This window comes from Zootoca vivipara, chromosome 1, assembly GCF_965207765.1.
Source record: "Zootoca vivipara chromosome 1, rZooViv2.hap1.1, whole genome shotgun sequence".
NCBI classification, from domain to species: Eukaryota; Metazoa; Chordata; class Lepidosauria; order Squamata; family Lacertidae; genus Zootoca; species Zootoca vivipara.
The window spans coordinates 70,916,635-70,928,952 of NC_142582.1; the positions used below are offsets into that span (position 1 = coordinate 70,916,635).

Genomic DNA, 12,318 nt, shown 5'->3' on the forward strand with positions numbered 1-12,318 from the left:
AAAATCCAGCCAGAGCCTTTCAACTGGACTCTGCAAAAGTACTATGCTGACACCACTCTTGTTGTCTTCTAGTCTAGGTCAGGAGACCCTGCAGATTCAGGCGGGCAAGAGCTAAAAGTCCACTCTCTGCCCTTTGAGCCACAGACAAACTACACTGTACAGTAGCCATTAACCAAGAAGTCCCAAACACCAGAACTGGGGACCCAAGATTTCTAGAATAAAACAGACACAAAATGAAGGCAAAATGAGGCAAATTATTGACAGTGAATAATAAAATTAAAACCCATGAAAAGTACAAATAAAATACTGTTGGAAAACAGAAATGGTAAAAAAAAAACACAAGTCAGAATAAAACAGCAAAACTTAGTCTAATATAAACCTACAAGGTACACGAACCTACAGCACAGGAACACCTGTGCTCAAGCATCAGAAAAAGGTGTGAAGCACAGAAAAATGGTGTGAGTCAAAATTATATAAAACTGGCCTAAGAAGCGAACCCGGACTTCCCAGCCAATCAGAAGCTCAGCTAGCTAGAACCTTCCAGGATTTGGGAGTACAGTTCACACATGTCCATAGTTGCTATTAATTAAGCAGGCGGCCATACTGACCTTGAGCTACCAGCCACAAGGAGATAGCACAGGTACGCTCAACCCATGATCTCATCCTCATTAACGAGAGCTGAATTTCTTAACAGAAATCTATTCCCCTGATGCTCACAGCCAGAATAAATCAAACTTTAGTTGTGATGTGGCCTAAGCAAAAGACAGGCTTTTCTTCACGGGGTGGGGGGATTATTATTTTTTAACCTTCTAACTCTTGGATTCTGGTGTTTATAATACTACACCCAGAGCCTGCAGTAATTCTAAACAGTTAAAATTATATTCCTTACATCAGTACAGAACTCAAACTATGTGGACTCTTCTGATAATTGAATTATACACCTGAGACAGAAAGACAGCCCTCTGGCTATAGGGCGGAATATAAATTCAATTAATAATAATAATAATAATAATAATAATGCATTATGTTTCAGATAGCTTCTATGAAACACAATGGGTTTCACTTGAAATCCCTCTGGAGATTGCAAACTTTACCCACACATGCAGACAAAAAGTGATTCAGGCTGAGGAGTGCAGCTGAGCTGACTAGGAGCTTGTAATTCCAGTTTTGGCCTCCAGAAGGTGAAATAGATTCAGGAAACATTTACCCTAAGTCAAAAAACTCATTTAGCTAGCTTGGGGGTGGGGTCAGGCAAGACTTCCCTTCTCCTTCAGGCCTGAGACTTCCCCACCTTGCTGAAGGCTTGAGACCAGCAACTCAAGAGTTTTAGTTCTCTCCTCAGTGTACATTGTGAGGAGAATGCAGGAAGTATGTATTTGCTTCTTTATCCTGCCGCTTCCTGCTTTGACTTAAGCACGGGTTCTCCTTCCTCTGTGTTGGGATAGGTAATGGAATTCCACTTTTAGTGTACTCTAGGCACTTTGTTGCCTTGTTGGGAGAAGGGTGTGTGTGTCATGCCTCTGTTATCTGTGTTCTTTTCCTCACAACCTTCTTGACAAGTTACACTTTGCCACAGCAAAACCCCATTGGTACTGAGTAAATGGGGTCTAGGCAGGGCCAGATTTCGGTCTGATGAGGCCCTAAGCTCCTGAAGGTAATGGGGCCCTTTATATGTCCACCTGTCCTTTGTCAACAACAAATTGTCGCTGTTTTTTGTGTTGAATATAGGCTATATGGTAATTTATGGTCCTAATAGGTATCTAAAGCCATTTGCACATAATAAAATGTGTATTTTATCAAAGTAATTGTTGAACTGAAAGACAATTAAGAAGTATATTAACAGTGAAATACAATTAAGAAGAAGTATATTAATAGTGATAGTGATATTTTAGGGAGCAGGCTAGCAGGCGGGGCCCATTACTTACATCATAGGAGCCTACACAACACAAAACACTGCTGCCGTATGTAGGTATTATTTGTTTTTTTATCTTATATTTTGGAAATGTAGATCCAGTTTTTGTTTTTGCTTTAATTTTTTGGGGGCCCCCCAAGAGAGGGGGCCCTAAGCTATAGCTTGTTTAGCTTATACGTAAATCCGGCACTGCTAGGCAACTCCCCCTTCCCCCGCTTAACAGAGATGTAAGGCAGAGCTTCCAATGTCAGAATGCTCCTTATCCCTCCCTCTAGTACATACTTTGCCAACCTGGCGCCCTCCATCTGCTTTGGACTACAACTCCCATCAGCCCTGACCAGCATGCTGCTCTTCTATTTTTCTCTCGTCCCACCACCGCTGTCTCTGCGGAGTGATTGTTTCAGACTTTTTAGTATAAGTTTGACAGTTTTACTAGCCTCGGAGGAAACCCTTGTGGCAATATGCAAACTTACTATTTGAGGGAAATCTTTAATAGCTTGCGCTGAGTAGCTCTTTACGAGGCAAAACACATCTATAATACAGTACTGTTTGTCCCTCAGGGCTTTAGGGCCTACACCTTTCTAGTTTTTAGTCCTTTAGTGGGAAGAAGGGAAAAAAGACGTTTTGTGAATTTTCTGGCTTATCTTATTTCCCTCCATGTCATTCCATGCTGTTTAATTTAGGTCATAACCATTTCTGAGTTCTGTTGATAAATGTAAAACAGAAGAGTTGTGCAGTTCATAACAATGGCCACTGGATGACAGCATAATATTTAAGACAAGCCAATGCTATACATTATTCTCCTAATTTGATCACATTTTGTCAAAAATGCCTCCTATTCCTGAGGAAGAGAATATGAGTAAGAGAAAGCAAAAATTGCTTCTCCAAACTTGTTTTTAATGTCTTCCTTGATTCCCAAGAGAGGACTCCCGTGAAAATGCTCTCCTAATGATATTAGCAAGAAATCTGCATTCTAGTAATCTCTAGAAGTTTGTAAAACTAGAAATAATCATCCTAGAATTATGCAGTTGCTTTGCTAGTGATCTCAAATACGGTAATAGAGGAAACTGATATTGTAAAATGGGTTGAACAGAAATGGTATTCTATGTATGTCCAAGATATTTCAAATACATATAAAGTGTAATTGTAACAAACCCATGTTTGAAAACATGTACATAATCTGGTACAATTGTTAGAGAACCAGGTTTGGCTGACTTGATTGGAAACCTGTTTTTCTCTGTGTAATGTATAAAATAACCCTTAAAATGCTCCTTACCAGGCATAGGTAAACTCGGCCCTCTAGATGTTTTGGGACTACAATTCCCATCATCCCTGACCATTGGTCCTGTTAGCTAGGGATGATGGGAGTTGTAGTCCCAAAACATCTGGAGGGCCGAGTTTGCCTGTGCCTGCTCTTTACTGATAACCAATTAAGAAAAAGTATTTGCTTTTATTTTATTTCACAAAATTTATATGTCGCTTACTAGTACAAAAGACCTCTAAAAGGTTTATAAGACAATTTGAAATGTTAATTTTAAATAGCAATAAAGTATTAAAATCAATTTTCATAACAATTTAAAAAATAAAATCATTAATGTTAAACTGTAAAAAGGGCAAACAGAAAAGAAAAAAGTTAGGTAGACATATAATGGACACAATCCAATGATGAAATGAGGAAAAAATGCTAGTTGAAATCTGCTTCTGAGAACTGAGCCAACAGCAGCAGGTGATTCAGGAGAATCTGGCAACTGCCATTGTAAATGATGTTATCTGGTGCCTTGTATTTTCAGTAGAAGAGGAATTGATGATCTGTGACACAGGTTTGTTTATTTTAATTTTAAAAACTGATTAACACGTTCTGCTAAAAAAGCACTTGAGCAGAGTACAGAAACATGTGACTCTTTGGCTAAAAGCCAGGGAAGCAGTAGCAATGGATAGCGTCAAGCTCCTCTTTAAGACTCATGAAGGATGGCACATATTTTAAACAAAAATGCCATAAATATGGCTCTCCTAATGCCGAATCCAAGGAAGGATCCCATGGTAAACCACATAGAGGGAGATTTCCCTTCCTCTCCTTCTTGGAAACTTAACAAATACTGTATACTTCTTTTCTGTGGAAGGAATAGGCAACATAGCTCTGCCTAGTGCTTGCTGTTTTATTACAAATCAAGCCTGAGCTTTAAGGGACTGTATCTGTAAAAAAATATGAAATAGCAGTTTATTCTGGTAAAAGACACACAAATTCAAAATTAAAGCTTTAGTGTCCATAATACAAAGAAAATACAAACACATTTCTTAAAAATTTAACAGAAATTGGAGCTATTCAAAGAGAAGTTGATTATGATATAATCTAAACAGAACAATTTTTCAATTACTCTTTTAGATGCATTGCACTGCAGCATCCTTTGGAAACGTTGTGATTCAGAGAGTTAACAACCAAAGTCAATAGGAAAAGTTGTGCTGAAAACAATGATTAGTTCCTGAGCTTGGCCAATCCCTAAATGGCAATCCAGTGTTTGCTTAGAAATCAGCATTAAATGTCATTAATGTAAATCGGTTCACATTCTTCCATCCTGAACATTTTGCTTGTGGACCCTTCTATTCTTGCTGGACAGAAGTTCCGTGCTTTTCAGTCTGAAAGCACAATCGTTGTTCAGTGATCAGAAGGGAGGGAATGGGTGTCTGATGTCCATTTCCTCCTTTATATGTCAATTAGGAGCTTAAGCCACTTGCAGTAAAATTCAATACATGTCTATTGAGAAGTAAGAACCATTAGTTTAATGGGGGTTACTCCCAGATAAGTGAATATAGGGTTGCAACCTTAATTTGTTAGAAAAGGAATGTGGTGCAGGAGTGCTGCATGCCCTCATCCTGTACAGTATCCTATGCTTAAGGGGGGGGGAATTAATTAATGGAACCTGGTTTCTTTTTGTGGATTTCATTGGATTAGGATTCTAAACTTAAACTTTTTTTCACTATTCTACAAAAAAGTATGAAATATCAAACTCTTTCTTTCTCACAGTGTCAGTGCAAAAGTGCTGAATTTTGTTCTCAAATTCCAGGTAAGTACTTGCTACATTTCAATATTATACTGTAGTCTGAAATTTCTGTTGGCTGTTTATAATCTAGGTAACCTGGAGGCCAAACTAGCATAGAAAATGTGTAAACAGGATGAATGTGGATATAACACTTTCATTTCTTTAACGTAAGCAATTAGAACTGCAATGCATGGGCGTAGTCAGGATTTTTGTTGGGGGGGTCAGGGCTTTTGTGGGGGGAGGGCTTTTGTTAGGGGGGCAGAACCACAGTTTTCTTTCTTCCTTTTTTTTGCTTTTTGTTGATTTGAGGGGGGCAGCTCCCCCCCCTGCCCCCGGCTATGCCCATGCTGTGATGTGAAATTATATTATTCCCTCTTGGAGTGTGAGTTTTGGTAAACTGTTATGCAGTCAGCAATGTTAATTACTTTTAAACTAACTAGGCGTTTCCGCTTATTCCAGTATCTGAAATTATGGTTGGAAACTGGTTTCAGATCTTGAGTTCAACAGGCGCTTTGATTAGCTCTAATCGTGGGTAATGTTGTTGCAGTTATTGCAGTTAATGGTAGTTAAATCTGGCAGAAGGAATTTCTGCTCCAGAAGGGCTTGCTCCACATTGCTTAAGCATAGTTTCATCTGCACCACTCAGACTATCCACCTATATTCAAATATACAAAATACAGAATACTAAAGCAAAGTAGATTAATAAATAGATTAGTAATATGAATTTTCAAATTATTTGGCTTCCTGTTACTGTCTGGAATCCACAGAATAGCTTCCTATGATTGAAATCAATATACAGCAAACTAAATATGACATAATAGGCATCACTGAAACCTGGTGGGATGAGTCTCATGATTGGAATGTAGTAATAGAGGGATACAATCTATTTCAGAGAAATAGACCAAACAGGAAAGGAGGAGGAGTAGCGTTATATGTCAGGGATGTGTATACCTGTAAAGAGAACCAGGATTTAAAACTTCAAAGCCAAGTTGAGTGTATCTGGGTCAAAATTAGGGGAGAGAAAAATAACAGTGATCTCATTGTGGGAGTTTACTATAGATCCCCAAGCCAAACTGAGGACACAGATGATGCCTTCCTGGTGTGGGATGGAATACTGGGGCAGACAAGTCACAACAGTTCCTAGAGTGTCCACTAACAGGAACTCACCTGGAGGGACACCTGACTAAGTTCAGTTCCTGTTCCTTTAGATATGCAGATGAGATGGATTAGCTGGCAGACAAAAGCCCCTAGCCAGCAGCCATTCTCTCTCTTAGCCTTTTCTCCTTCAACGGGAACACATCTCCAGAGAATCTCTAGTTAGGATGGTTCTCCCTCTTGGCCTGCTGCCAAGAGAGAGACCAGATGGAGCCTCACTTTACTAAGTAGACTCCAGATGTATATACTTGTAACTTTTCTACGTAAGCCTGCCTTTCTGAGATTATGCTGTTAACTCAGGATGAACCTGTAAGTAAACTCTATCTTATTTTAATACTATTGTGTTGTGTATTTCTTTTAAGAGGGACAAAGGGGATTTGCCAGGAAGTACAATATTGAAGTATATTTGTTGCAGAGGTTCTAACAAACCTAACGCTCACGCTTTGCTGCGCACAAAAGGGGAATGTCACTCTGCTGATATTGGAAGCTTGCTAACACAAGCTTGGATAGGATCTATCTAATAATATATCCTAATCCACATCCCTAACATTCCCACACCTGGAACTGATGGCCAAGCATTCAAAAGGAAGTGAGATAGTAGTAATGGGGGATTTCAACTATCCTGATATTTGTTGGATGTCAAACTCAGCCAAGAGCATAAGGTCGAACAGATTCCTCACTGGCCTTGCAGACAATTTCATTGTCCAGAAAGTGGAAGAAGCAACAAGAGGATCAGCCATTTTAGATCTGGTCCTAACCAATAGTGATGACCTGGTTAGTGGGGTAGAAGTGGCAGGATCATTAGGTGGGAGTGACCATGCTCTTCTGGAGTTTATTATACAGTATACCAAGCATACTAAGTATACCATACTTAGTATACCAAGCATACTAAGACTCAAATCCTAGACTTTAAGAAAGCCGACTTCAGAAAACTTAGAGAAATGCTGGGTGAAATCCCATGGTCAGTAATACTAAAAGGGAAGGGAGTTCATGATGGTTGGGAGTTTGTTAAAAGGGAGATATTAAAAGCACAACTTCAGGCAATACCAATGAGACGGAAACATGGAAGGTGCCTAAAGAAGCCAGGGTGGCTATCTAAAGAACTTTTAACTGAGTTAAGATTTAAAAGGGATATGTACCAAAAATGGAAAAAGGGGGAAATCACCAGAGAGGAATTCAAACGAATAGCCAGCACGTGTAGAGACAAAGTCATAAAAGCTAAAGCACAGAATGAACTCAGGCTTGCTAGAGAGGTTAAAAGCAACAAAAAGGGCTTTTATGGGTATGTCCGTAGCAAAAGGAAGAACAAGGAAACAGTGGGGTCACTTAGGGGAGAAGATGGTGAAATGCGAACGGGACAGAGAAAGGGCAGAACTCCTCAATACCCTCTTTGCCTCAGTCTTCTCCAAAAAAGAAAACAATGCCCGACCTGAAGAATATGGAGCAGATGATTCAGCAGGGGAAACACAGCCCAGAATAAGTAAGGAGGTAATACAAGAATACTTGGCTAATTTAGATGTATTCAAGTCTCCAGGGCCAGATGAACTTCATCCAAGAGTATTAAAAGAACTGGCAGAGGTGATTTCAGAACCACTGGCAATAATCTTTGAGAATTCCTGGAGAACAGGCGAAGTCCCAGCAGACTGGAGGAGGGCAAATGTTGTCCATATTTTCAAAAAGGGGAAAAGAGAGGACCCAAACAATTACCGCCCAGTCAGCCTGACATCAATACCAGGAAAGATTCTAGAGCAGATCATTAAGCAAACGGTCTGTGAGCACCTAGAAAGGAACGCTGTGATCACTAAAGGTCAGCATGGGTTTCTGAAAACTAAGTCATGTCAGACTAATCTGATCTCATTTTTTGACAGAATTACAAGCCTGGTAGATGAAGGGAATGCTGTGGATATAGCCTATCTTGATTTCAGCAAGGCCTTTGACAAGGTGCCCCATGATATTCTTGTAAAGAAGCTGGTAAAATGCAGGCTAGACAATGCTACCATTCAGTGGATTTGTAACTGGCTGACTGACCGAACCCAAAGGGTGCCCATCAATGGCTCCTCTTCATCCTGGAGAGTAGTGACTAGTGGGGTGCCACAGGGTTCTGTCTTGGGCCCAGTCTTATTCAACATCTTTATCAATGACTTGGATGATGGGCTTGAGGGCATCCTGAGCAAGTTTGCAGATGACACCAAATTGGGAGGGGTGGCTAATACCCCAGAGGACAGAATCACACTTCAGAATGACCTTAACAGATTAGACAACTTGGCCAAAGCAAATAAGATGAATTTTAACAAGGAGAAATGTAAAGTACTACACTTGGGCAAAAAAAAAAAAAAAAAGAAAGGCACAAATACAGGATGGAAGACACCTGGCTTGAGAGCAGTACATGTGAAAAGGATCTAGGAGTCCTGGTAGACCACAAACCTGACATGAGTCAACAGTGTGATGCAGCAGCTAAAAAAGCCAATGCAATTCTGGGCTGCATCAATAGGAGTATAGCGTCTAGATCAAGGGAAGTAATAGTACCACTGTCTTCTGCTCTGGTCAGACCTCACCTGGAGTACTGTGTCCAGTTCTGGGCACCACAGTTCAAGAAGGATACTGACAAGCTGGAACGTGTCCAGAGGAGGGCAACCAAAATGGTCAAAGGCCTGGAAACAATGCCTTATGAGGAACGGCTTAGGGAGCTGGGTATGTTTAGCCTGGAGAAGAGAAGGTTAAGGGGTGATATGATAGCCATGTTCAAATATATAAAAGGATGTCATATAGAGGAGGGTGAAAGGTTGTTTTCTGCTGCTCTAGAGAAGCGGACACGGAGCAATGGATTCAAGCTACAAGAAAGAAGATTCCACCTAAACACTAGGAAGAACTTCCTGACAGTAAGAGCTGTTTGACAGTGGAATTTGCTGCCAAGAAGTGTGGTGGAGTCTCCTTCTTTGGAGGTCTTTAAGCAGAGGCTTGACAGGCATATGTCAAGAATGCTTTGATAGTGTTTCCTGCTTGGCAGGGGATTGGACTGGATGGCCCTTGTGGTCTCTTCCAACTCTATGATTCTATGATTCTAGTACAGCTGAACAAATTCCAGATATTTGCTTTTGTTAATATGGTTAATTTGGTCATAATTGTTTCACTAATGGTTTGTAAGGAAAGTATATTACACAGTATAATTCTTGGGTATGCTTATAGTGTGCAGTGTGTTTTTCATGCCATATTATAGGGAGTGAGGAGCTGAACCTGCTTGCTCTTTTTCCATGAACACTTTTGCCAGGGCCAAAAAAGCCCTCCCTTTTTGATTTGCATGCCTTGTGAAAATGTTAATAATAATAATAATAATAATAATAATAATAATAATAATAAATTTATACCCCGCCCATCTGGTCGGGTTTCCCCAGCCACTCTGGGCAGCTTCCAACAGAAGAATAAAATAATCGATTAAAGATTAAAAGCCTCTCTAAACAGGGCTGCCTTCATATTAACATACTGACATATTGATGTAAATTACCCTTGCTTGTCCTCAGTGATGTCATTATGCAGTTTTATCCAATTAGCTTTGTTTCATTGTGACATCACCATGGTCTCCACATGACGCCAAATTAAGTGGGATGATTATATCACTAATCCAGGAAAGAGGAAGCAGCCTAGGAAAAAATATACCAAAGAAGTTAGCAACCCAGTGAAACGGTACTGGTGACTGAACAGTTTGAAAAAAACTAAATATGGGCAGTTTCTAAAGTATTTTTGAAGAGAAATTTATACCCCACAAAATTACTATTTTTAATCCAAAACCTGAAAGTAGATCTCATACACCCATGTTTGTGATCATTTCCCAGTACAGTACCTCAGTGCATTTCAGTATTGCCAAAGTATGACTATATGCAGTCCCTTCTTGAATGTAGCCCTCTTTACAAAAAAAAAACTTTTAAAATATACGTTTGACCTTGATGTGGATTAATTTTTTTTACATTACATTAAAACCATTTTCTTTACAGCTACATGATTGGATTGGTGTCCAGAAATGTTCCTAATCTAATACATACCATAATCTCCTTTATTATCTCATCACAGCATTTTATGTAGCTGGTTTTTCATGTAGCTGGACAAATTCATGGGGACAAAGCTATCAATGACCACTAGTCACGATGGCTACATACTACCTCAACTGTCAGTTAGTATGCTTCAGAATACCAGTTTCTGGGAATTACAGGTGGCCTAGCTTGCAAGCTTCCAATAGGCACCTGTTTTTGGCCACTATGAGAACATGATGCTGGACTAGATTGGCCATTGGCTTGATCCAGCTTGTTTGTCTTATATTCCTATGTCCCTATGATATGTCCTTTGTCCCTTATATTCCTATGATTCCCTATGAGTCCTAGTGGTATCTGACATATCCGAGTAGTTAATTCATGGCTTGGCATTGTACTGACTCCAGATGATCAGTAAGGATGGTTGTCTTGCATTCAGAGAAAGGGGAAGGGCGTCTGTAAATGTTGGGCCATCCCCTAAATACCGATCCACAAATTTTTCAGAGAAGCTTCTATCTAAAAAAATTATTTCAAAATTTTGAAGTTTCAAATGGTTTGATTTCTAATGCCAGCATGACGGTGCCACCAGGACTATGATATTGATCCTGTTCACCGGTTGATCTCAAGATATGCTTTGTTATGCTGGTGACATGACCTGGAAGCTGTACGCCGGCTCCCTCGGCCAGTAACGCGAGATGAGCGCCACACCCCAGAGTCAGTCACAACTGGACCTAATGGTCAGGGGTCCCTTTATAAACCTTTAGGATTTCTATTATTCTCCTGAACTGCCACCTCTGCCATATCTGCTCCAGAGGGTTAGGGTACCCTTTGGAATGGGTGGCGTAAGCAGCGGTGGAGCTTCATGCGCACATTCTGGGGCCGGGGCGCGCCATGCGCAATGACGTGGTGTGCATTTTGGGGCGGGGCATGTCGTGTTTTGGGGTGGGGCACACCTTTTGGGGGCGGGGCGGGCAGCAGCGATGGCACCCCTGGGATCGTGTCACTCGGGGCGATCCGCCCCCACCGCACCTATCTTCCTACACCCCTGGGTGTAAAGGACCTCAAAACCAGAGGAAATAAATGAAAATACCCTATTCCTCCACTGGATCAGTCTGCAACCCTGTGATTGGCTGTGTTGTTTATCAGTTAACTTTTTCGCCATCAGCCACACATCAATGCAGGTATAGCTTGAGTTATTCTCTTATTTGGCAACCCTCTTATTTGACTAGAACAGAGCTATCCTAAAATTAGTAATGGCATTATATGGGTAGCATTTGAAAACATTTTAGGATGAATGGCATTTACGGTATTTTCAATATATTCTTTAGTATTTAATAAAGATCTCTTAGATTATAAAATGAAATTGCAGCATGAGACATACAGGCAGCAACCATTTTAGGCGTGTCTGATATGGACTGCACACATGTGCATCACGCTGAACCTGGAAGTGACCTGAAAATGGCACAAAAACATAACAAAAAGGGATGGAAAGGAGTGTCTGCAGGCTTTTTCAATGGTGTTTCAAATATACATTATTTCATTAAAACATGTGGTGCCTTGGAGTGTAACCGCCATGTAAACTGGGAGTTGCCTGTGCTTCAGTTATGTGCATGGGTATAACCTACTACATTTTATCTGCCCAGTAGTTTCTTGTGAAATTATCTGATCCTGAAATTATGTTTAAGCAATCTGGACTAGCAGACTTGAAATGAGAAAGGATTCTAAATGAATATGGTTTGATTTCCTTTTCAAAAATAGTTTCTAGTATATACTAGCAATGTATAAATATGCTCTAGCATTTTTAATGAGGAAGAACTAGGTACATTGCTCTGGTGCATCTGTTCTAGGTAGAGAATGCAGAAGTGTTTTTTGTCATGCAATATAATAATAAAATAATATTTGTATGTCTGGGCCAAATTATGCTCAGAATGCAGGATGTGAGCTTTTGAATTGCAACTCTCCAGGCTTGTTGTTCAACAAAAAGTTATGAACAGAAAAGCAGATGTTTTTATGACATTTTTATGATAGGGAACTGTGCTGTGCCTGGATTGTTCTACAGGGGTAAATTCTAGGAGAAAGCAGAGTGTAATTCAATTTCATGTTCATTAGCAAGGCCATCAACAGGCAGTTTGTGGTCCGTGGCAAATAAGAGAGGGTGGCACTACTGCACTGAATATCACTGCCCATATGG

At 40.2% G+C, this 12,318-nt stretch overlaps 1 long non-coding RNA gene across 1 annotated transcript in view; it reads right to left on the reverse strand.

The window, feature by feature from the left end:
• Positions 1-9,607: 9,607 nt before the first annotated feature.
• LOC148687621 (uncharacterized) overlaps positions 9,608-12,318 on the reverse strand; it is a 23,852-nt gene continuing 21,141 nt past the window's right edge. Inside the window, exon 3 of the long non-coding RNA XR_015946306.1 lies at positions 9,608-9,743. This is a non-coding gene — a long non-coding RNA (uncharacterized LOC148687621). The remainder of the gene's footprint in view (positions 9,744-12,318) is intronic.